Genomic DNA, 16,149 nt, shown 5'->3' on the forward strand with positions numbered 1-16,149 from the left:
GGCTATGAGCACGCGTGGGAAGCCTCACCTTCAAGGCGCCGGAACGGCGCCTTGGAGTTTGCCTGCGGCCACACTAAGCCGAAAGCGCCCGCTCTCGTCAGATCGCGGAAGCTAAGCGGCTTCAGGCCTGGTTAGTAGCTGCATGGGAGACCGGCTGTGAACCCCAGGTGCTGCAGGCGGTTTTTTGGGTTTGAGGCCCAATGGCTATGAGCACGCGTGGGAAGCCTCACCTTCAAGGCGCCGAAACGGAGCCTTGGAGTTTGCCTGCGGCCACACTAAGCCGAAAGCGCCCGCTCTCGTCAGATCGCGGAAGCTAAGCGGCTTCAGGCCTGGTTAGTAGCTACATGGGAGACCGGCTGTGAACCCCAGGTGCTGCAGGTGTTTTTTTGGGTTTGAGGCCCAATGGCTATGAGCACGCGTGGGAAGCCTCACCTTCAAGGCGCCGAAACGGCGCCTTGGAGTTTGCCTGCGGCCACACTAAGCCGAAAGCGCCCGCTCTCGTCAGATCGCGGAAGCTAAGCGGCTTCAGGCCTGGTTAGTAGCTGCATGGGAGACCGGCTGTGAACCCCAGGTGCTGCAGGCGTTTTTTTGGGTTTGAGGCCCAATGGCTATGAGCACGCGTGGGAAGCCTCACCTTCAAGGCGCCGAAACGGCGCCTTGGAGTTTGCCTGCGGCCACACTAAGCCGAAAGCGCCCGCTCTCGTCAGATCGCGGAAGCTAAGCGGCTTCAGGCCTGGTTAGTAGCTGCATGGGAGACCGGCTGTGAACCCCAGGTGCTGCAGGCGTTTTTTTGGGTTTGAGGCCCAATGGCTATGAGCACGCGTGGGAAGCCTCACCTTCAAGGCGCCGAAACGGAGCCTTGGAGTTTGCCTGCGGCCACACTAAGCCGAAAGCGCCCGCTCTTGTCAGATCGCGGAAGTTAAGCGGCTTCAGGCCTGGTTAGTAGCTGCATGGGAGACCGGCTGTGAACCCCAGGTGCTGCAGGCGTTTTTTTGGGTTTGAGGCCCAATGGCTATGAGCACGCGTGGGAAGCCTCACCTTCAAGGCGCCGAAACGGCGCCTTGGAGTTTGCCTGCGGCCACACTAAGCCGAAAGCGCCCGATCTCGTCAGATCGCGGAAGCTAAGCGGCTTCAGGCCTGGTTAGTAGCTGCATGGGAGACCGGCTGTGAACCCCAGGTGCTGCAGGCGTTTTTTTGGGTTTGAGGCCCAATGGCTATGAGCACGCGTGGGAAGCCTCACCTTCAAGGCGCCGAAACGGCGCCTTGGAGTTTGCCTGCGGCCACACTAAGCCGAAAGCGCCCGCTCTCGTCAGATCGCGGAAGCTAAGCGGCTTCAGGCCTGGTTAGTAGCTGCATGGGAGAAGGGCTGTGAACCCCAGGTGCTGCAGGCGTTTTTTTGGGTTTGAGGCCCAATGGCTATGAGCACGTGTGGGAAGCCTCACCTTCAAGGCGCCGAAACGGCGCCTTGGAGTTTGCCTGCGGCCACACTAAGCCGAAAGCGCCCGCTCTCGTCAGATCGCGGAAGCTAAGCGGCTTCAGGCCTGGTTAGTAGTTGCATGGGAGACCGGCTGTGAACCCCAGGTGCTGCAGGCGTTTTTTTGGGTTTGAGGCCCAATGGCTATGAGCACGCGTGGGAAGCCTCACCTTCAAGGCGCCGAAACGGCGCCTTGGAGTTTGCCTGCGGCCACACTAAGCCGAAAGCGCCCGCTCTCGTCAGATCGCGGAAGCTAAGCGGCTTCAGGCCTGGTTAGTAGCTGCATGGGAGACCGGCTGTGAACCCCAGGTGCTGCAGGCGTTTTTTTGGGTTTGAGGCCCAATGGCTATGAGCACGCGTGGGAAGCCTCACCTTCAAGGCGCCGAAACGGCGCCTTGGAGTTTGCCTGCGGCCACACTAAGCCGAAAGCGCCCGCTCTCGTCAGATCGCGGAAGCTAAGCGGCTTCAGGCCTGGTTAGTAGCTGCATGGGAGACCGGCTGTGAACCCCAGGTGCTGCAGGCGTTTTTTTGAGTTTGAGGCCCAATGGCTATGAGCACGCGTGGGAAGCCTCACCTTCAAGGCGCCGAAACGGAGCCTTGGAGTTTGCCTGCGGCCACACTAAGCCGAAAGCGCCCGCTCTCGTCAGATCGCGGAAGCTAAGCGGCTTCAGGCCTGGTTAGTAGCTGCATGGGAGACCGGCTGTGAACCCCAGGTGCTGCAGGCGTTTTTTTGGGTTTGAGGCCCAATGGCTATGAGCACGCGTGGGAAGCCTCACCTTCAAGGCGCCGAAACGGCGCCTTGGAGTTTGCCTGCGGCCACACTAAGCTGAAAGCGTCCGCTCTCGTCAGATCGCGGAAGCTAAGCGGCTTCAGGCCTGATTAGTAGCTGCATGGGAGACCGGCTGTGAACCCCAGTTGCTGCAGGCGTTTTTTTGGGTTTGAGGCCCAATGGCTATGAGCACGCGTGGGAAGCCTCACCTTCAAGGCGCCGAAACGGCGCGGTGGAGTTTGCCTGTGGCCACACTAAGCCGAAAGCGCCCGCTCTCGTCAGATCGCGGAAGCTAAGCGGCTTCAGGCCTGGTTAGTAGCTGCATGGGAGACCGGCTGTGAACCCCAGGTGCTGCAGGCGTTTTTTTGGGTTTGAGGCCCAATGGCTATGAGCACGCGTGGGAAGCCTCACCTTCAAGGCGCCGAAACGGCGCCTTGGAGTTTGCCTGCGGCCACACTAAGCTGAAAGCGTCCGCTCTCGTCAGATCGCGGAAGCTAAGCGGCTTCAGGCCTGATTAGTAGCTGCATGGGAGACCGGCTGTGAACCCCAGGTGCTGCAGGCGTTTTTTTGGGTTTGAGGCCCAATGGCTATGAGCACGCGTGGGAAGCCTCACCTTCAAGGCGCCGAAACGGCGCCTTGGAGTTTGCCTGCGGCCACACTAAGCCGAAAGCGCCCTCTCTCGTCAGATCGCGGAAGCTAAGCGGCTTCAGGCCTGGTTAGTAGCTGCATGGGAGACCGGCTGTGAACCCCAGGTGCTGCAGGCGTTTTTTTGGGTTTGAGGCCCAATGGCTATGAGCACGCGTGGGAAGCCTCACCTTCAAGGCGCCGGAACGGCGCCTTGGAGTTTGCCTGCGGCCACACTAAGCCGAAAGCGCCTGCTCTCGTCAGATCGCGGAAGCTAAGCGGCTTCAGGCCTGGTTAGTAGCTGCATGGGAGACCGGCTGTGAACCCCAGGTGCTGCATGCGTTTTTTTGGGTTTGAGGCCCAATGGCTATGAGCACGCGTGGGAAGCCTCACCTTCAAGGCGCCGGAACGGCGCCTTGGAGTTTGCCTGCGGCCACACTAAGCCGAAAGCGCCCGCTCTCGTCAGATCGCGGAAGCTAAGCGGCTTCAGGCCTGGTTAGTAGCTGCATGGGAGACCGGCTGTGAACCCCAGGTGCTGCAGGCGTTTTTTTGGGTTTGAGGCCCAATGGCTATGAGCACGCGTGGGAAGCCTCACCTTCAAGGCGCCGAAACGGAGCCTTGGAGTTTGCCTGCGGCCACACTAAGCCGAAAGCGCCCGCTCTCGTCAGATCGCGGAAGCTAAGCGGCTTCATGCCTGGTTAGTAGCTGCATGGGAGACCGGCTGTGAACCCCAGGTGCTGCAGGCGTTTTTTTGGGTTTGAGGCACAATGGCTATGAGCACGCGTGGGAAGCCTCACCTTCAAGGCGCCGAAACGGCGCCTTGGAGTTTGCCTGCAGCCACACTAAGCCGAAAGCGCCCGCTCTCGTCAGATCGACGGAAGCTAAGCGGCTTCAGGCCTGGTTAGTAGCTGCATGGGAGACCGGCTGTGAACCCCAGGTGCTGCAGGCGTTTTTTTGGGTTTGAGGCCCAATGGCTATGAGCACGCGTGGGAAGCCTCACCTTCAAGGCTCCGAAACGGCGCCTTGGAGTTTGCCTGCGGCCACACTAAGCCGAAAGCGCCCGCTCTCGTCAGATCGCGGAAGCTAAGCGGCTTCAGGCCTGGTTAGTAGCTGCATGGGAGACCGGCTGTGAACCCCAGGTGCTGCAGGCGTTTTTTTGGGTTTGAGGCCCAATGGCTATGAGCACGCGTGGGAAGCCTCACCTTCAAGGCGCCGGAACGGCGCCTTGGAGTTTGCCTGCGGCCACACTAAGCCGAAAGCGCCCGCTCTCGTCAGATCGCGGAAGCTAAGCGGCTTCAGGCCTGGTTAGTAGCTGCATGGGAGACCGGCTGTGAACACCAGGTGCTGCAGGCGTTTTTTTGGGTTTGAGGCCCAATGGCTATGAGCACGCGTGGGAAGCCTCACCTTCAAGGCGCCGAAACGGAGCCTTGGAGTTTCCCTTTGGCCACACTAAGCCGAAAGCGCCCGCTCTCGTCAGATCGCGGAAGCTAAGTGGCTTCAGGCCTGGTTAGTAGCTGCATGGGAGACCGGCTGTGAACCCCAGGTGCTGCAGGCGTTTTTTTGGGTTTGAGGCCCAATGGCTATGAGCACGCGTGGGAAGCCTCACCTTCAAGGCGCCGAAACGGCGCCTTGGAGTTTGCCTGCGGCCACACTAAGCCGAAAGCGCCCGCTCTCGTCAGATCGCGGAAGCTAAGCGGCTTCAGGCCTGGTTAGTAGCTGCATGGAAGCCCGGCTGTGAACCCCAGGTGCTGCAGGCGTTTTTTTGGGTTTGAGGCCCAATGGCTATGAGCACGCGTGGGAAGCCTCACCTTCAAGGCGCCGAAACGGCGCCTTGGAGTTTGCCTGCGGCCACACTAAGCCGAAAGCGCCCGCTCTCGTCAGATCGCGGAAGTTAAGCGGCTTCAGGCCTGGTTAGTAGCTGCATGGGAGACCGGCTGTGAACCCCAGGTGCTGCAGGCGTTTTTTTTGGGTTTGAGGCCCAATGGCTATGAGCACGCGTGGGAAGCCTCACCTTCAAGGCGCCGGAACGGCGCCTTGGAGTTTGCCTGCGGCCACACTAAGCCGAAAGCGCCCGCTCTCGTCAGATCGCGGAAGCTAAGCGGCTTCAGGACTGGTTAGTAACTGCATGGGAGACCGGCTGTGAACCCCAGGTGCTGCAGGCGTTTTTTTTGGGTTTGAGGCCCAATGGCTATGAGCACGCGTGGGAAGCCTCACCTTCAAGGCGCCGAAACGGAGCCTTGGAGTTTGCCTGCGGCCACACTAAGCCGAAAGCGCCCGCTCTCGTCAGATCGCGGAAGCTAAGCGGCTTCAGGCCTGGTTAGTAGCTGCATGGGAGACCGGCTGTGAACCCCAGGTGCTGCAGGCGTTTTTTTTGGGTTTGAGGCCCAATGGCTATGAGCACGCGTGGGAAGCCTCACCTTCAAGGCGCCGAAACGGCGCCTTGGAGGTTGCCTGCGGCCACACTAAGCCGAAAGCGCCCGCTCTCGTCAGATCGCGGAAGCTAAGCGGCTTCAGGCCTGGTTAGTAGCTGCATGGGAGACCGGCTGTGAACCCCAGGTGCTGCAGGCGTTTTTTTGGGTTTGAGGCCCAATGGCTATGAGCACGCGTGGGAAGCCTCACCTTCAAGGCGCCGAAACGGCGCCTTGGAGTTTGCCTGCGGCCACACTAAGCCGAAAGCGCCCGCTCTCGTCAGATCGCGGAAGCTAAGCGGCTTCAGGCCTGGTTAGTAGCTGCATGGGAGACCGGCTGTGAACCCCAGGTGCTGCAGGCGTTTTTTTGGGTTTGAGGCCCAATGGCTATGAGCACGCGTGGGAAGCCTCACCTTCAAGGCGCCGGAACGGCGCCTTGGAGTTTGCCTGCGGCCACACTAAGCCGAAAGCGCCCGCTCTCGTCAGATCGCGGAAGCTAAGCGGCTTCAGGCCTGGTTAGTAGCTGCATGGGAGACCGGCTGTGAACCCCAGGTGCTGTAGGCGTTTTTTTGGGTTTGAGGCCCAATGGCTATGAGCACGCGTGGGAAGCCTCACCTTCAAGGCGCCGGAACGGCGCTTTGGAGTTTGCCTGCGGCCACACTAAGCCGAAAGCGCCCGCTCTCGTCAGATCGCGGAAGCTAAGCGGCTTCAGGCCTGGTTAGTAGCTGCATGGGAGACTGGCTGTGAACCCCAGGTGCTGCAGGCGTTTTTTTGGGTTTGAGGCCCAATGGCTATGAGCACGCGTGGGAAGCCTCACCTTCAAGGCGCCGAAACGGCGCCTTGGAGTTTGCCTGCGGCCACACTAAGCCGAAAGCGCCCGCTCTCGTCAGATCGCGGAAGCTAAGCGGCTTCAGGCCTGGTTAGTAGCTGCATGGGAGACCGGCTGTGAACCCCAGGTGCTGCAGGCGTTTTTTTGGGTTTGAGGCCCAATGGCTATGAGCACGCGTGGGAAGCCTCACCTTCAAGGCGCCGAAACGGCGCCTTGGAGTTTGCCTGCGGCCACACTAAGCCGAAAGCGCCCGCTCTCGTCAGATCGCGGAAGCTAAGCGGCTTCAGGCCTGGTTAGTAGCTGCATGGGAGACCGGCTGTGAACCCCAGGTGCTGCAGGCGTTTTTTTGGGTTTGAGGCCCAATGGCTATGAGCACGCGTGGGAAGCCTCACCTTCAAGGCGCCGAAACGGCGCTTTGGAGTTTGCCTGCGGCCACACTAAGCCGAAAGCGCCCGCTCTCGTCAGATCGCGGAAGCTAAGCGGCTTCAGGCCTGGTTAGTAGCTGCATGGGAGACCGGCTGTGAACCCCAGGTGCTGCAGGCGTTTTTTTTGGGTTTGAGGCCCAATGGCTATGAGCACGCGTGGGAAGCCTCACCTTCAAGGCGCCGAAACGGCGCCTTGGAGTTTGCCTGCGGCCACACTAAGCCGAAAGCGCCCGCTCTCGTCAGATCGCGGAAGCTAAGCGGCTTCAGGCCTGGTTAGTAGCTGCATGGGAGACCGGCTGTGAACCCCAGGTGCTGCAGGCGTTTTTTTTGGGTTTGAGGCCCAATGGCTATGAGCACGCGTGGGAAGCCTCACCTTCAAGGCGCCGAAACGGCGCCTTGGAGTTTGCCTGCGGCCACACTAAGCCGAAAGCGCCCGCTCTCGTCAGATCGCGGAAGCTAAGCGGCTTCAGGCCTGGTTAGTAGCTGCATGGGAGACCGGCTGTGAACCCCAGGTGCTGCAGGCGTTTTTTTGGGTTTGAGGCCCAATGGCTATGAGCACGCGTGGGAAGCCTCACCTTCAAGGCGCCGAAACGGAGCCTTGGAGTTTGCCTGCGGCCACACTAAGCCGAAAGCGCCCGCTCTCGTCAGATCGCGGAAGCTAAGCGGCTTCAGGCCTGGTTAGTAGCTGCATGGGAGACCGGCTGTGAACCCCAGGTGCTGCAGGCGTTTTTTTGGGTTTGAGGCCCAATGGCTATGAGCACGCGTGGGAAGCCTCACCTTCAAGGCGCCGAAACGGCGCCTTGGAGTTTGCCTGCGGCCACACTAAGCCGAAAGCGCCCGCTCTCGTCAGATCGCGGAAGCTAAGCGGCTTCAGGCCTGGTTAGTAGCTGCATGGGAGACCGGCTGTGAACCCCAGGTGCTGCAGGCGTTTTTTTTGGGTTTGAGGCCCAATGGCTATGAGCACGCGTGGGAAGCCTCACCTTCAAGGCGCCGGAACGGCGCCTTGGAGTTTGCCTGCGGCCACACTAAGCCGAAAGCGCCCGCTCTCGTCAGATCGCGGAAGCTAAGCGGCTTCAGGCCTGATTAGTAGCTGCATGGGAGACCGGCTGTGAACCCCAGGTGCTGCAGGCGTTTTTTTGGGTTTGAGGCCCAATGGCTATGAGCACGCGTGGGAAGCCTCACCTTCAAGGCTCCGGAACGGCGCCTTGGAGTTTGCCTGCGGCCACACTAAGCCGAAAGCGCCCGCTCTCGTCAGATCGCGGAAGCTAAGCGGCTTCAGGCCTGGTTAGTAGCTGCATGGGAGACCGGCTGTGAACCCCAGGTGCTGCAGGCGTTTTTTTGGGTTTGAGGCCCAATGGCTATGAGCACGCGTGGGAAGCCTCACCTTCAAGGCGCCGAAACGGCGCCTTGGAGTTTGCCTGCGGCCACACTAAGCCGAAAGCGCCCGCTCTCGTCAGATCGCGGAAGCTAAGCGGCTTCAGGCCTGGTTAGTAGCTGCATGGGAGACCGGCTGTGAACCCCAGGTGCTGCAGGCGTTTTTTTGGGTTTGAGGCCCAATGGCTATGAGCACGCGTGGGAAGCCTCACCTTCAAGGCGCCGGAACGGCGCCTTGGAGTTTGCCTGCGGCCACACTAAGCCGAAAGCGCCCGCTCTCGTCAGATCGCGGAAGCTAAGCGGCTTCAGGCCTGGTTAGTAGCTGCATGGGAGACCGGCTGTGAACCCCAGGTGCTGCAGGCGTTTTTTTGGGTTTGAGGCCCAATGGCTATGAGCACGCGTGGGAAGCCTCACCTTCAAGGCGCCGAAACGGAGCCTTGGAGTTTGCCTGCGGCCACACTAAGCCGAAAGCGCCCGCTCTCGTCAGATCGCGGAAGCTAAGCGGCTTCAGGCCTGGTTAGTAGCTGCATGGGAGACCGGCTGTGAACCCCAGGTGCTGCAGGTGTTTTTTTGGGTTTGAGGCCCAATGGCTATGAGCACGCGTGGGAAGCCTCACCTTCAAGGCGCCGGAACGGCGCCTTGGAGTTTGCCTGTGGCCACACTAAGCCGAAAGCGCCCGCTCTCGTCAGATCGCGGAAGCTAAGCGGCTTCAGGCCTGGTTAGTAGCTGCATGGGAGACCGGCTGTGAACCCCAGGTGCTGCAGGCGTTTTTTTGGGTTTGAGGCCCAATGGCTATGAGCACGCGTGGGAAGCCTCACCTTCAAGGCGCCGAAACGGCGCCTTGGAGTTTGCCTGCGGCCACACTAAGCCGAAAGCGCCCGCTCTCGTCAGAGCGCGGAAGCTAAGCGGCTTCAGGCCTGGTTAGTAGCTGCATGGGAGACCGGCTGTGAACCCCAGGTGCTGCAGGCGTTTTTTGGGTTTGAGGCCCAATGGCTATGAGCACGCGTGGGAAGCCTCACCTTCAAGGCGCCGAAACGGCGCCTTGGAGTTTGCCTGGGGCCACACTAAGCCGAAAGCGCCCGCTCTCGTCAGATCGCGGAAGCTAAGCGGCTTCAGGCCTGGTTAGTAGCTGCATGGGAGACCGGCTGTGAACCCCAGGTGCTGCAGGCGTTTTTTTGGGTTTGAGGCCCAATGGCTATGAGCACGCGTGGGAAGCCTCACCTTCAAGGCGCCGAAACGGCGCCTTGGAGTTTGCCTGCGGCCACACTAAGCCGAAAGCGCCCGCTCTCGTCAGATCGCGGAAGCTAAGCGGCTTCAGGCCTGGTTAGTAGCTGCATGGGAGACCGACTGTGAACCCCAGGTGCTGCAGGCGTTTTTTTGGGTTTGAGGCCCAATGGCTATGAGCACGCGTGGGAAGCCTCACCTTCAAGGTGCCGGAACGGCGCCTTGGAGTTTGCCTGCGGCCACACTAAGCCGAAAGCGCCCGCCCTCGACAGATCGCGGAAGCTAAGCGGCTTCAGGCCTGGTTAGTAGCTGCATGGGAGACCGGCTGTGAACCCCATGTGCTGCAGGCATTTTTTTGGGTTTGAGGCCCAATGGCTATGAGCACGCGTGGGAAGCCTCACCTTCAAGGCGCCGAAACGGAGCCTTGGAGTTTGCCTGCGGCCACACTAAGCCGAAAGCGCCCGCTCTCGTCAGATCGCGGAAGCTAAGCGGCTTCAGGCCTGGTTAGTAGCTGCATGGGAGACCGGCTGTGAACCCCAGGTGCTGCAGGCGGTTTTTTGGGTTTGAGGCCCAATGGCTATGAGCACGCGTGGGAAGCCTCACCTTCAAGGCGCCGAAACGGCGCCTTGGAGTTTGCCTGCGGCCACACTAAGTCGAAAGCGCCCGCTCTCGTCAGATCGCGGAAGCTAAGCGGCTTCAGGCCTGGTTAGTAGCTGCATGGGAGACCGGCTGTGAACCCCAGGTGCTGCAGGCGTTTTTTTGGGTTTGAGGCCCAATGGCTATGAGCACGCGTGGGAAGCCTCACCTTCAAGGCGCCGGAACGGCGCCTTGGAGTTTGCCTGCGGCCACACTAAGCCGAAAGCGCCCGCTCTCGTCAGATCGCGGAAGCTAAGCGGCTTCAGGCCTGGTTAGTAGCTGCATGGGAGACCGGCTGTGAACCCCAGGTGCTGCAGGCGTTTTTTTTGGGTTTGAGGCCCAATGGCTATGAGCACGCGTGGGAAGCCTCACCTTCAAGGCGCCGAAACGGCGCCTTGGAGTTTGCCTGCGGCCACACTAAGCCGAAAGCGCGCGCTCTCGTCAGATCGCGGAAGCTAAGCGGCTTCAGGCCTGGTTAGTAGCTGCATGGGAGACCGGCTGTGAACCCCAGGTGCTGCAGGCGTTTTTTTGGGTTTGAGGCCCAATGGCTATGAGCACGCGTGGGAAGCCTCACCTTCAAGGCGCCGAAACGGCGCCTTGGAGTTTGCCTGCGGCCACACTAAGCCGAAAGCGCCCGCTCTCGTCAGATCGCGGAAGCTAAGCGGCTTCAGGCCTGGTTAGTAGCTGCATGGGAGACTGGCTGTGAACCCCAGGTGCTGCAGGCGTTTTTTTGGGTTTGAGGCCCAATGGCTATGAGCACGCGTGGGAAGCCTCACCTTCAAGGCGCCGGAACGGCGCCTTGGAGTTTGCCTGCGGCCACACTAAGCCGAAAGCGCCCGCTCTCGTCAGATCGCGGAAGCTAAGCGGCTTCAGGCCTGGTTAGTAGCTGCATGGGAGACCGGCTGTGAACCCCAGGTGCTGCAGGCGTTTTTTTGGGTTTGAGGCCCAATGGCTATGAGCACGCGTGGGAAGCCTCACCTTCAAGGCGCCGAAACGGCGCCTTGGAGTTTGCCTGCGGCCACACTAAGCCGAAAGCGCCCGCTCTCGTCAGATCGCGGAAGCTAAGCGGCTTCAGGCCTGGTTAGTAGCTGCATGGGAGACCGGCTGTGAACCCCAGGTGCTGCAGGCGTTTTTTTGGGTTTGAGGCCCAATGGCTATGAGCACGCGTGGGAAGCCTCACCTTCAAGGCGCCGAAACGGCGCCTTGGAGTTTGCCTGCGGCCACACTAAGCCGAAAGCGCCCGCTCTCGTCAGATCGCGGAAGCTAAGCGGCTTCAGGCCTGGTTAGTAGCTGCATGGGAGACCGGCTGTGAACCCCAGGTGCTGCAGGCGTTTTTTTGGGTTTGAGGCCCAATGGCTATGAGCACGCGTGGGAAGCCTCACCTTCAAGGCGCCGAAACGGAGCCTTGGAGTTTGCCTGCGGCCACACTAAGCCGAAAGCGCCCGCTCTCGTCAGATCGCGGAAGCTAAGCGGCTTCAGGCCTGGTTAGTAGCTGCATGGGAGACCGGCTGTGAACCCCAGGTGCTGCAGGCGTTTTTTTTGGGTTTGAGGCCCAATGGCTATGAGCACGCGTGGGAAGCCTCACCTTCAAGGCGCCGAAACGGCGCCTTGGAGTTTGCCTGCGGCCACACTAAGCCGAAAGCGCCCGCTCTCGTCAGAGCGTGGAAGCTAAGCGGCTTCAGGCCTGGTTAGTAGCTGCATGGGAGACCGGCTGTGAACCCCAGGTGCTGCAGGCGTTTTTTGGGTTTGAGGCCCAATGGCTATGAGCACGCGTGGGAAACCTCACCTTCAAGGCGCCGGAACGGCGCCTTGGAGTTTGCCTGCGGCCACACTAAGCCGAAAGCGCCCGCTCTCGTCAGATCGCGGAAGCTAAGCGGCTTCAGGCCTGGTTAGTAGCTGCATGGGAGACCGGCTGTGAACCCCAGGTGCTGCAGGTGTTTTTTTGGGTTTGAGGCCCAATGGCTATGAGCACGCGTGGGAAGCCTCACCTTCAAGGCGCCGGAACGGCGCCTTGGAGTTTGCCTGCGGCCACACTAAGCCGAAAGCGCCCGCTCTCGTCAGATCGCGGAAGCTAAGCGGCTTCAGGCCTGGTTAGTAGCTGCATGGGAGACCGGCTGTGAACCCCAGGTGCTGCAGGCGTTTTTTTGGGTTTGAGGCCCAATGGCTATGAGCACGCGTGGAAAGCCTCACCTTCAAGGCGCCGAAACGGCGCCTTGGAGTTTGCCTGCGGCCACACTAAGCCGAAAGCGCCCGCTCTCGTCAGATCGCGGAAGCTAAGCGGCTTCAGGCCTGGTTAGTAGCTGCATGGGAGACCGGCTGTGAACCCCAGGTGCTGCAGGCGTTTTTTTGGGTTTGAGGCCCAATGGCTATGAGCACGCGTGGGAAGCCTCACCTTCAAGGCGCCGAAACGGAGCCTTGGAGTTTGCCTGCGGCCACACTAAGCCAAAAGCGCCCGCTCTCGTCAGATCGCGGAAGCTAAGCGGCTTCAGGCCTGGTTAGTAGCTGCATGGGAGACCGGCTGTGAACCCCAGGTGCTGCAGGCGTTTTTTTGGGTTTGAGGCCCAATGGCTATGAGCACGCGTGGGAAGCCTCACCTTCAAGGCGCCGAAACGGCGCCTTGGAGTTTGCCTGCGGCCACACTAAGCCGAAAGCGCCCGCTCTCGTCAGATCGCGGAAGCTAAGCGGCTTCAGGCCTGGTTAGTAGCTGCATGGGAGACCGGCTGTGAACCCCAGGTGCTGCAGGCGTTTTTTTGGGTTTGAGGCCCAATGGCTATGAGCACGCGTGGGAAGCCTCACCTTCAAGGCGCCGGAACGGCGCCTTGGAGTTTGCCTGCGGCCACACTAAGCCGAAAGCGCCCGCTCTCGTCAGATCGCGGAAGCTAAGCGGCTTCAGGCCTGGTTAGTAGCTGCATGGGAGACCGGCTGTGAACCCCAGGTGCTGCAGGCGTTTTTTTGGGTTTGAGGCCCAATGGCTATGAGCACGCGTGGGAAGCCTCACCTTCAAGGCGCCGAAACGGCGCCTTGGAGTTTGCCTGCGGCCACACTAAGCCGAAAGCGCCCGCTCTCGTCAGAGCGTGGAAGCTAAGCGGCTTCAGGCCTGGTTAGTAGCTGCATGGGAGACCGGCTGTGAACCCCAGGTGCTGCAGGCGTTTTTTGGGTTTGAGGCCCAATGGCTATGAGCACGCGTGGGAAGCCTCACCTTCAAGGCGCCGGAACGGCGCCTTGGAGTTTGCCTGCGGCCACACTAAGCCGAAAGCGCCCGCTCTCGTCAGATCGCGGAAGCTAAGCGGCTTCAGGCCTGGTTAGTAGCTGCATGGGAGACCGGCTGTGAACCCCAGGTGCTGCAGGCGTTTTTTTGGGTTTGAGGCCCAATGGCTATGAGCACGCGTGGGAAGCCTCACCTTCAAGGCGCCGAAACGGCGCCTTGGAGTTTGCCTGCGGCCACACTATGCCGAAAGCGCCCGCTCTCGTCAGATCGCGGAAGCTAAGCGGCTTCAGGCCTGGTTAGTAGCTGCATGGGAGACCGGCTGTGAACCCCAGGTGCTGCAGGCGTTTTTTTGGGTTTGAGGCCCAATGGCTATGAGCACGCGTGGGAAGCCTCACCTTCAAGGCGCCGAAACGGCGCCTTGGAGTTTGCCTGCGGCCACACTAAGCCGAAAGCGCCCGCTCTCATCAGATCGCGGAAGCTAAGCGGCTTCAGGCCTGGTTAGTAGCTGCATGGGAGACCGGCTGTGAACCCCAGGTGCTGCAGGCGTTTTTTTGGGTTTGAGGCCCAATGGCTATGAGCACGCGTGGGAAGCCTCACCTTCAAGGCGCCGAAACGGCGCCTTGGAGTTTGCCTGCGGCCACACTAAGCCGAAAGCGCCCGCTCTCGTCAGATCGCGGAAGCTAAGCGGCTTCAGGCCTGGTTAGTAGCTGCATGGGAGACCGGCTGTGAACCCCAGGTGCTGCAGGCGTTTTTTTGGGTTTGAGGCCCAATGGCTATGAGCACGCGTCGGAAGCCTCACCTTCAAGGCGCCGGAACGGCGCCTTGGAGTTTGCCTGCGGCCACACTAAGCCGAAAGCGCCTGCTCTCGTCAGATCGCGGAAGCTAAGCGGCTTCAGGCCTGGTTAGTAGCTGCATGGGAGACCGGCTGTGAACCCCAGGTGCTGCAGGCGTTTTTTTGGGTTTGAGGCCCAATGGCTATGAGCACGCGTGGGAAGCCTCACCTTCAAGGCGCCGAAACGGCGCCTTGGAGTTTGCCTGCGGCCACACTAAGCCGAAAGCGCCCGCTATCGTCAGATCGCGGAAGCTAAGCGGCTTCAGGCCTGGTTAGTAGCTGCATGGGAGACCGGCTGTGAACCCCAGGTGCTGCAGGCGTTTTTTTGGGTTTGAGGCCCAATGGCTATGAGCACGCGTGGGAAGCCTCACCTTCAAGGCGCCGAAACGGCACCTTGGAGTTTGCCTGCGGCCACACTAAGCTGAAAGCGCCCGCTCTCGTCAGATCGCGGAAGCTAAGCGGCTTCAGGCCTGGTTAGTAGCTGCATGGGAGACCGGCTGTGAACCCCAGGTGCTGCAGGCGTTTTTTTGGGTTTGAGGCCCAATGGCTATGAGCACGCGTGGGAAGCCTCACCTTCAAGGTGCCGGAACGGCGCCTTGGAGTTTGCCTGCGGCCACACTAAGCCGAAAGCGCCCGCCCTCGTCAGATCGCAGAAGCTAAGCGGCTTCAGGCCTGGTTAGTAGCTGCATGGGAGACCGGCTGTGAACCCCAGGTGCTGCAGGCGTTTTTTTGGGTTTGAGGCCCAATGGCTATGAGCACGCGTGGGAAGCCTCACCTTCAAGGCGCCGAAACGGAGCCTTGGAGTTTGCCTGCGGCCACACTAAGCCGAAAGCGCCCGCTCTCGTCAGATCGCGGAAGCTAAGCGGCTTCAGGCCTGGTTAGTAGCTGCATGGGAGACCGGCTGTGAACCCCAGGTGCTGCAGGCGTTTTTTTGGGTTTGAGGTCCAATGGCTATGAGCACGCGTGGGAAGCCTCACCTTCAAGGCGCCGAAACGGCGCCTTGGAGTTTGCCTGCGGCCACACTAAGCCGAAAGCGCCCGCTCTCGTCAGATCGCGGAAGCTAAGCGGCTTCAGGCCTGGTTAGTAGCTGCATGGGAGACCGGCTGTGAACCCCAGGTGCTGCAGGCGTTTTTTTGGGTTTGAGGCCCAATGGCTATGAGCACGCGTGGGAAGCCTCACCTTCAAGGCGCCGGAACGGCGCCTTGGAGTTTGCCTGCGGCCACACTAAGCCGAAAGCGCCCGCTCTCGTCAGATCGCGGAAGCTAAGCGGCTTCAGGCCTGGTTAGTAGCTGCATGGGAGACCGGCTGTGAACCCCAGGTGCTGCAGGCGTTTTTTTTGGTTTGAGGCCCAATGGCTATGAGCACGCGTGGGAAGCCTCACCTTCAAGGCGCCGGAACGGCGCCTTGGAGTATGCCTGCGGCCACACTAAGCCGAAAGCGCCCGCTCTCGTCAGATCGCGGAAGCTAAGCGGCTTCAGGCCTGGTTAGTAGCTGCATGGGAGACCGGCTGTGAACCCCAGGTGCTGCAGGCATTTTTTTGGGTTTGAGGCCCAATGGCTATGAGCACGCGTGGGAAGCCTCACCTTCAAGGCGCCGAAACGGCGCCTTGGAGTTTGCCTGCGGCCACACTAAGCTGAAAGCGCCCGCTCTCGTCAGATCGCGGAAGCTAAGCGGCTTCAGGCCTGGTTAGTAGCTGCATGGGAGACCGGCTGTGAACCCCAGGTGCTGCAGGCGTTTTTTTGGGTTTGAGGCCCAATGGCTATGAGCACGCGTGGGAAGCCTCACCTTCAAGGCGCCGAAACGGCGCCTTGGAGTTTGCCTGCGGCCACACTAAGCCGAAAGCGCCCGCTATCGTCAGATCGCGGAAGCTAAGCGGCTTCAGGCCTGGTTAGTAGCTGCATGGGAGACCGGCTGTGAACCCCAGGTGCTGCAGGCGTTTTTTTGGGTTTGAGGCCCAATGGCTATGAGCACGCGTGGGAAGCCTCACCTTCAAGGCGCCGAAACGGCGCCTTGGAGTTTGCCTGCGGCCACACTAAGCTGAAAGCGCCCGCTCTCGTCAGATCGCGGAAGCTAAGCGGCTTCAGGCCTGGTTAGTAGCTGCATGGGAGACCGGCTGTGAACCCCAGGTGCTGCAGGCGTTTTTTTGGGTTTGAGGCCCAATGGCTATGAGCACGCGTGGGAAGCCTCACCTTCAAGGTGCCGGAACGGCGCCTTGGAGTTTGCCTGCGGCCACACTAAGCCGAAAGCGCCCGCCCTCGTCAGATCGCGGAAGCTAAGCGGCTTCAGGCCTGGTTAGTAGCTGCATGGGAGACCGGCTGTGAACCCCAGGTGCTGCAGGCGTTTTTT

General features: G+C 60.6%; 43 non-coding genes and 37 pseudogenes across 43 annotated transcripts; all 80 read left to right on the forward strand.

Annotated features, from left to right (window-relative positions):
* The first annotated feature begins 60 nt into the window (after nt 1-60).
* Nucleotides 61-179, forward strand: LOC137556471 (5S ribosomal RNA). Its single transcript, XR_011029121.1, has one exon. It is a non-coding gene; the product is annotated as a 5S ribosomal RNA (ribosomal RNA).
* An 83-nt stretch (nt 180-262) lies between these two features.
* Nucleotides 263-381, forward strand: LOC137558452 (5S ribosomal RNA; annotated as a pseudogene).
* An 83-nt stretch (nt 382-464) lies between these two features.
* On the forward strand, nt 465-583 carry LOC137556472 (5S ribosomal RNA). Its single transcript, XR_011029122.1, has one exon. It is a non-coding gene; the product is annotated as a 5S ribosomal RNA (ribosomal RNA).
* An 83-nt stretch (nt 584-666) lies between these two features.
* On the forward strand, nt 667-785 carry LOC137556473 (5S ribosomal RNA). Its single transcript, XR_011029123.1, has one exon. It is a non-coding gene; the product is annotated as a 5S ribosomal RNA (ribosomal RNA).
* An 83-nt stretch (nt 786-868) lies between these two features.
* LOC137558428 (5S ribosomal RNA) lies at nt 869-987 on the forward strand (annotated as a pseudogene).
* Nucleotides 988-1,070: 83 nt separating this feature from the next.
* LOC137558747 (5S ribosomal RNA) lies at nt 1,071-1,189 on the forward strand (annotated as a pseudogene).
* An 83-nt stretch (nt 1,190-1,272) lies between these two features.
* LOC137552119 (5S ribosomal RNA) lies at nt 1,273-1,391 on the forward strand (annotated as a pseudogene).
* Nucleotides 1,392-1,474: 83 nt separating this feature from the next.
* On the forward strand, nt 1,475-1,593 carry LOC137558325 (5S ribosomal RNA). Its single transcript, XR_011029680.1, has one exon. It is a non-coding gene; the product is annotated as a 5S ribosomal RNA (ribosomal RNA).
* Nucleotides 1,594-1,676: 83 nt separating this feature from the next.
* LOC137556475 (5S ribosomal RNA) lies at nt 1,677-1,795 on the forward strand. Its single transcript, XR_011029124.1, has one exon. It is a non-coding gene; the product is annotated as a 5S ribosomal RNA (ribosomal RNA).
* Nucleotides 1,796-1,878: 83 nt separating this feature from the next.
* LOC137556476 (5S ribosomal RNA) lies at nt 1,879-1,997 on the forward strand. The gene has a single exon (XR_011029125.1). It is a non-coding gene; the product is annotated as a 5S ribosomal RNA (ribosomal RNA).
* Nucleotides 1,998-2,080: 83 nt separating this feature from the next.
* LOC137556477 (5S ribosomal RNA) lies at nt 2,081-2,199 on the forward strand. Its single transcript, XR_011029126.1, has one exon. It is a non-coding gene; the product is annotated as a 5S ribosomal RNA (ribosomal RNA).
* Nucleotides 2,200-2,282: 83 nt separating this feature from the next.
* Nucleotides 2,283-2,401, forward strand: LOC137551937 (5S ribosomal RNA; annotated as a pseudogene).
* An 83-nt stretch (nt 2,402-2,484) lies between these two features.
* On the forward strand, nt 2,485-2,603 carry LOC137557019 (5S ribosomal RNA; annotated as a pseudogene).
* An 83-nt stretch (nt 2,604-2,686) lies between these two features.
* On the forward strand, nt 2,687-2,805 carry LOC137548520 (5S ribosomal RNA; annotated as a pseudogene).
* Nucleotides 2,806-2,888: 83 nt separating this feature from the next.
* LOC137548957 (5S ribosomal RNA) lies at nt 2,889-3,007 on the forward strand (annotated as a pseudogene).
* An 83-nt stretch (nt 3,008-3,090) lies between these two features.
* On the forward strand, nt 3,091-3,209 carry LOC137548370 (5S ribosomal RNA; annotated as a pseudogene).
* Nucleotides 3,210-3,292: 83 nt separating this feature from the next.
* Nucleotides 3,293-3,411, forward strand: LOC137556478 (5S ribosomal RNA). The gene has a single exon (XR_011029127.1). It is a non-coding gene; the product is annotated as a 5S ribosomal RNA (ribosomal RNA).
* An 83-nt stretch (nt 3,412-3,494) lies between these two features.
* On the forward strand, nt 3,495-3,613 carry LOC137548327 (5S ribosomal RNA; annotated as a pseudogene).
* An 83-nt stretch (nt 3,614-3,696) lies between these two features.
* LOC137551199 (5S ribosomal RNA) lies at nt 3,697-3,816 on the forward strand (annotated as a pseudogene).
* Nucleotides 3,817-3,899: 83 nt separating this feature from the next.
* Nucleotides 3,900-4,018, forward strand: LOC137556479 (5S ribosomal RNA). Its single transcript, XR_011029128.1, has one exon. It is a non-coding gene; the product is annotated as a 5S ribosomal RNA (ribosomal RNA).
* Nucleotides 4,019-4,101: 83 nt separating this feature from the next.
* On the forward strand, nt 4,102-4,220 carry LOC137555682 (5S ribosomal RNA). Its single transcript, XR_011028356.1, has one exon. It is a non-coding gene; the product is annotated as a 5S ribosomal RNA (ribosomal RNA).
* An 83-nt stretch (nt 4,221-4,303) lies between these two features.
* On the forward strand, nt 4,304-4,422 carry LOC137553163 (5S ribosomal RNA; annotated as a pseudogene).
* Nucleotides 4,423-4,505: 83 nt separating this feature from the next.
* LOC137548487 (5S ribosomal RNA) lies at nt 4,506-4,624 on the forward strand (annotated as a pseudogene).
* An 83-nt stretch (nt 4,625-4,707) lies between these two features.
* LOC137555425 (5S ribosomal RNA) lies at nt 4,708-4,826 on the forward strand. Its single transcript, XR_011028110.1, has one exon. It is a non-coding gene; the product is annotated as a 5S ribosomal RNA (ribosomal RNA).
* Nucleotides 4,827-4,910: 84 nt separating this feature from the next.
* LOC137549655 (5S ribosomal RNA) lies at nt 4,911-5,029 on the forward strand (annotated as a pseudogene).
* An 84-nt stretch (nt 5,030-5,113) lies between these two features.
* LOC137556480 (5S ribosomal RNA) lies at nt 5,114-5,232 on the forward strand. Its single transcript, XR_011029129.1, has one exon. It is a non-coding gene; the product is annotated as a 5S ribosomal RNA (ribosomal RNA).
* Nucleotides 5,233-5,316: 84 nt separating this feature from the next.
* Nucleotides 5,317-5,435, forward strand: LOC137556481 (5S ribosomal RNA). Its single transcript, XR_011029130.1, has one exon. It is a non-coding gene; the product is annotated as a 5S ribosomal RNA (ribosomal RNA).
* Nucleotides 5,436-5,518: 83 nt separating this feature from the next.
* On the forward strand, nt 5,519-5,637 carry LOC137556483 (5S ribosomal RNA). Its single transcript, XR_011029132.1, has one exon. It is a non-coding gene; the product is annotated as a 5S ribosomal RNA (ribosomal RNA).
* Nucleotides 5,638-5,720: 83 nt separating this feature from the next.
* Nucleotides 5,721-5,839, forward strand: LOC137558467 (5S ribosomal RNA; annotated as a pseudogene).
* An 83-nt stretch (nt 5,840-5,922) lies between these two features.
* LOC137558423 (5S ribosomal RNA) lies at nt 5,923-6,041 on the forward strand (annotated as a pseudogene).
* Nucleotides 6,042-6,124: 83 nt separating this feature from the next.
* Nucleotides 6,125-6,243, forward strand: LOC137556484 (5S ribosomal RNA). The gene has a single exon (XR_011029133.1). It is a non-coding gene; the product is annotated as a 5S ribosomal RNA (ribosomal RNA).
* Nucleotides 6,244-6,326: 83 nt separating this feature from the next.
* LOC137556485 (5S ribosomal RNA) lies at nt 6,327-6,445 on the forward strand. The gene has a single exon (XR_011029134.1). It is a non-coding gene; the product is annotated as a 5S ribosomal RNA (ribosomal RNA).
* Nucleotides 6,446-6,528: 83 nt separating this feature from the next.
* LOC137556486 (5S ribosomal RNA) lies at nt 6,529-6,647 on the forward strand. The gene has a single exon (XR_011029135.1). It is a non-coding gene; the product is annotated as a 5S ribosomal RNA (ribosomal RNA).
* An 84-nt stretch (nt 6,648-6,731) lies between these two features.
* On the forward strand, nt 6,732-6,850 carry LOC137556487 (5S ribosomal RNA). The gene has a single exon (XR_011029136.1). It is a non-coding gene; the product is annotated as a 5S ribosomal RNA (ribosomal RNA).
* Nucleotides 6,851-6,934: 84 nt separating this feature from the next.
* Nucleotides 6,935-7,053, forward strand: LOC137556488 (5S ribosomal RNA). Its single transcript, XR_011029137.1, has one exon. It is a non-coding gene; the product is annotated as a 5S ribosomal RNA (ribosomal RNA).
* Nucleotides 7,054-7,136: 83 nt separating this feature from the next.
* LOC137556489 (5S ribosomal RNA) lies at nt 7,137-7,255 on the forward strand. The gene has a single exon (XR_011029138.1). It is a non-coding gene; the product is annotated as a 5S ribosomal RNA (ribosomal RNA).
* Nucleotides 7,256-7,338: 83 nt separating this feature from the next.
* Nucleotides 7,339-7,457, forward strand: LOC137556491 (5S ribosomal RNA). Its single transcript, XR_011029139.1, has one exon. It is a non-coding gene; the product is annotated as a 5S ribosomal RNA (ribosomal RNA).
* Nucleotides 7,458-7,541: 84 nt separating this feature from the next.
* On the forward strand, nt 7,542-7,660 carry LOC137556705 (5S ribosomal RNA). The gene has a single exon (XR_011029344.1). It is a non-coding gene; the product is annotated as a 5S ribosomal RNA (ribosomal RNA).
* Nucleotides 7,661-7,743: 83 nt separating this feature from the next.
* Nucleotides 7,744-7,862, forward strand: LOC137556492 (5S ribosomal RNA). The gene has a single exon (XR_011029140.1). It is a non-coding gene; the product is annotated as a 5S ribosomal RNA (ribosomal RNA).
* Nucleotides 7,863-7,945: 83 nt separating this feature from the next.
* On the forward strand, nt 7,946-8,064 carry LOC137556493 (5S ribosomal RNA). Its single transcript, XR_011029141.1, has one exon. It is a non-coding gene; the product is annotated as a 5S ribosomal RNA (ribosomal RNA).
* Nucleotides 8,065-8,147: 83 nt separating this feature from the next.
* On the forward strand, nt 8,148-8,266 carry LOC137556495 (5S ribosomal RNA). The gene has a single exon (XR_011029143.1). It is a non-coding gene; the product is annotated as a 5S ribosomal RNA (ribosomal RNA).
* An 83-nt stretch (nt 8,267-8,349) lies between these two features.
* Nucleotides 8,350-8,468, forward strand: LOC137557510 (5S ribosomal RNA; annotated as a pseudogene).
* Nucleotides 8,469-8,551: 83 nt separating this feature from the next.
* On the forward strand, nt 8,552-8,670 carry LOC137557020 (5S ribosomal RNA; annotated as a pseudogene).
* An 83-nt stretch (nt 8,671-8,753) lies between these two features.
* Nucleotides 8,754-8,872, forward strand: LOC137557079 (5S ribosomal RNA; annotated as a pseudogene).
* An 82-nt stretch (nt 8,873-8,954) lies between these two features.
* On the forward strand, nt 8,955-9,073 carry LOC137558756 (5S ribosomal RNA; annotated as a pseudogene).
* Nucleotides 9,074-9,156: 83 nt separating this feature from the next.
* LOC137550091 (5S ribosomal RNA) lies at nt 9,157-9,275 on the forward strand. Its single transcript, XR_011026886.1, has one exon. It is a non-coding gene; the product is annotated as a 5S ribosomal RNA (ribosomal RNA).
* Nucleotides 9,276-9,358: 83 nt separating this feature from the next.
* On the forward strand, nt 9,359-9,477 carry LOC137552152 (5S ribosomal RNA; annotated as a pseudogene).
* An 83-nt stretch (nt 9,478-9,560) lies between these two features.
* On the forward strand, nt 9,561-9,679 carry LOC137556496 (5S ribosomal RNA). Its single transcript, XR_011029144.1, has one exon. It is a non-coding gene; the product is annotated as a 5S ribosomal RNA (ribosomal RNA).
* Nucleotides 9,680-9,762: 83 nt separating this feature from the next.
* On the forward strand, nt 9,763-9,881 carry LOC137557068 (5S ribosomal RNA; annotated as a pseudogene).
* An 83-nt stretch (nt 9,882-9,964) lies between these two features.
* LOC137556497 (5S ribosomal RNA) lies at nt 9,965-10,083 on the forward strand. The gene has a single exon (XR_011029145.1). It is a non-coding gene; the product is annotated as a 5S ribosomal RNA (ribosomal RNA).
* Nucleotides 10,084-10,167: 84 nt separating this feature from the next.
* On the forward strand, nt 10,168-10,286 carry LOC137558917 (5S ribosomal RNA; annotated as a pseudogene).
* An 83-nt stretch (nt 10,287-10,369) lies between these two features.
* On the forward strand, nt 10,370-10,488 carry LOC137558424 (5S ribosomal RNA; annotated as a pseudogene).
* Nucleotides 10,489-10,571: 83 nt separating this feature from the next.
* LOC137556498 (5S ribosomal RNA) lies at nt 10,572-10,690 on the forward strand. The gene has a single exon (XR_011029146.1). It is a non-coding gene; the product is annotated as a 5S ribosomal RNA (ribosomal RNA).
* An 83-nt stretch (nt 10,691-10,773) lies between these two features.
* Nucleotides 10,774-10,892, forward strand: LOC137556499 (5S ribosomal RNA). The gene has a single exon (XR_011029147.1). It is a non-coding gene; the product is annotated as a 5S ribosomal RNA (ribosomal RNA).
* Nucleotides 10,893-10,975: 83 nt separating this feature from the next.
* On the forward strand, nt 10,976-11,094 carry LOC137556500 (5S ribosomal RNA). The gene has a single exon (XR_011029148.1). It is a non-coding gene; the product is annotated as a 5S ribosomal RNA (ribosomal RNA).
* Nucleotides 11,095-11,177: 83 nt separating this feature from the next.
* On the forward strand, nt 11,178-11,296 carry LOC137556501 (5S ribosomal RNA). The gene has a single exon (XR_011029149.1). It is a non-coding gene; the product is annotated as a 5S ribosomal RNA (ribosomal RNA).
* An 84-nt stretch (nt 11,297-11,380) lies between these two features.
* On the forward strand, nt 11,381-11,499 carry LOC137547940 (5S ribosomal RNA; annotated as a pseudogene).
* Nucleotides 11,500-11,581: 82 nt separating this feature from the next.
* Nucleotides 11,582-11,700, forward strand: LOC137557511 (5S ribosomal RNA; annotated as a pseudogene).
* Nucleotides 11,701-11,783: 83 nt separating this feature from the next.
* On the forward strand, nt 11,784-11,902 carry LOC137556502 (5S ribosomal RNA). The gene has a single exon (XR_011029150.1). It is a non-coding gene; the product is annotated as a 5S ribosomal RNA (ribosomal RNA).
* Nucleotides 11,903-11,985: 83 nt separating this feature from the next.
* On the forward strand, nt 11,986-12,104 carry LOC137556503 (5S ribosomal RNA). The gene has a single exon (XR_011029151.1). It is a non-coding gene; the product is annotated as a 5S ribosomal RNA (ribosomal RNA).
* An 83-nt stretch (nt 12,105-12,187) lies between these two features.
* Nucleotides 12,188-12,306, forward strand: LOC137558969 (5S ribosomal RNA; annotated as a pseudogene).
* An 83-nt stretch (nt 12,307-12,389) lies between these two features.
* On the forward strand, nt 12,390-12,508 carry LOC137556504 (5S ribosomal RNA). Its single transcript, XR_011029152.1, has one exon. It is a non-coding gene; the product is annotated as a 5S ribosomal RNA (ribosomal RNA).
* Nucleotides 12,509-12,591: 83 nt separating this feature from the next.
* On the forward strand, nt 12,592-12,710 carry LOC137556508 (5S ribosomal RNA). Its single transcript, XR_011029154.1, has one exon. It is a non-coding gene; the product is annotated as a 5S ribosomal RNA (ribosomal RNA).
* An 83-nt stretch (nt 12,711-12,793) lies between these two features.
* LOC137547941 (5S ribosomal RNA) lies at nt 12,794-12,912 on the forward strand (annotated as a pseudogene).
* Nucleotides 12,913-12,994: 82 nt separating this feature from the next.
* LOC137556509 (5S ribosomal RNA) lies at nt 12,995-13,113 on the forward strand. Its single transcript, XR_011029155.1, has one exon. It is a non-coding gene; the product is annotated as a 5S ribosomal RNA (ribosomal RNA).
* An 83-nt stretch (nt 13,114-13,196) lies between these two features.
* LOC137558465 (5S ribosomal RNA) lies at nt 13,197-13,315 on the forward strand (annotated as a pseudogene).
* Nucleotides 13,316-13,398: 83 nt separating this feature from the next.
* Nucleotides 13,399-13,517, forward strand: LOC137554808 (5S ribosomal RNA). The gene has a single exon (XR_011027534.1). It is a non-coding gene; the product is annotated as a 5S ribosomal RNA (ribosomal RNA).
* Nucleotides 13,518-13,600: 83 nt separating this feature from the next.
* LOC137556510 (5S ribosomal RNA) lies at nt 13,601-13,719 on the forward strand. Its single transcript, XR_011029156.1, has one exon. It is a non-coding gene; the product is annotated as a 5S ribosomal RNA (ribosomal RNA).
* An 83-nt stretch (nt 13,720-13,802) lies between these two features.
* LOC137557833 (5S ribosomal RNA) lies at nt 13,803-13,921 on the forward strand (annotated as a pseudogene).
* An 83-nt stretch (nt 13,922-14,004) lies between these two features.
* Nucleotides 14,005-14,123, forward strand: LOC137548830 (5S ribosomal RNA; annotated as a pseudogene).
* Nucleotides 14,124-14,206: 83 nt separating this feature from the next.
* LOC137557131 (5S ribosomal RNA) lies at nt 14,207-14,325 on the forward strand (annotated as a pseudogene).
* Nucleotides 14,326-14,408: 83 nt separating this feature from the next.
* On the forward strand, nt 14,409-14,527 carry LOC137549960 (5S ribosomal RNA; annotated as a pseudogene).
* Nucleotides 14,528-14,610: 83 nt separating this feature from the next.
* LOC137556511 (5S ribosomal RNA) lies at nt 14,611-14,729 on the forward strand. The gene has a single exon (XR_011029157.1). It is a non-coding gene; the product is annotated as a 5S ribosomal RNA (ribosomal RNA).
* Nucleotides 14,730-14,812: 83 nt separating this feature from the next.
* On the forward strand, nt 14,813-14,931 carry LOC137556512 (5S ribosomal RNA). Its single transcript, XR_011029158.1, has one exon. It is a non-coding gene; the product is annotated as a 5S ribosomal RNA (ribosomal RNA).
* Nucleotides 14,932-15,014: 83 nt separating this feature from the next.
* LOC137556513 (5S ribosomal RNA) lies at nt 15,015-15,133 on the forward strand. The gene has a single exon (XR_011029160.1). It is a non-coding gene; the product is annotated as a 5S ribosomal RNA (ribosomal RNA).
* Nucleotides 15,134-15,216: 83 nt separating this feature from the next.
* LOC137549551 (5S ribosomal RNA) lies at nt 15,217-15,335 on the forward strand. Its single transcript, XR_011026828.1, has one exon. It is a non-coding gene; the product is annotated as a 5S ribosomal RNA (ribosomal RNA).
* An 83-nt stretch (nt 15,336-15,418) lies between these two features.
* Nucleotides 15,419-15,537, forward strand: LOC137557132 (5S ribosomal RNA; annotated as a pseudogene).
* An 83-nt stretch (nt 15,538-15,620) lies between these two features.
* Nucleotides 15,621-15,739, forward strand: LOC137548832 (5S ribosomal RNA; annotated as a pseudogene).
* An 83-nt stretch (nt 15,740-15,822) lies between these two features.
* LOC137557134 (5S ribosomal RNA) lies at nt 15,823-15,941 on the forward strand (annotated as a pseudogene).
* Nucleotides 15,942-16,024: 83 nt separating this feature from the next.
* Nucleotides 16,025-16,143, forward strand: LOC137559128 (5S ribosomal RNA; annotated as a pseudogene).
* The last annotated feature ends 6 nt before the right edge of the window (nt 16,144-16,149 follow it).

Source organism: Hyperolius riggenbachi, chromosome 2 (genome assembly GCF_040937935.1).
Source record: "Hyperolius riggenbachi isolate aHypRig1 chromosome 2, aHypRig1.pri, whole genome shotgun sequence".
Taxonomy (NCBI): domain Eukaryota; kingdom Metazoa; phylum Chordata; class Amphibia; order Anura; family Hyperoliidae; genus Hyperolius; species Hyperolius riggenbachi.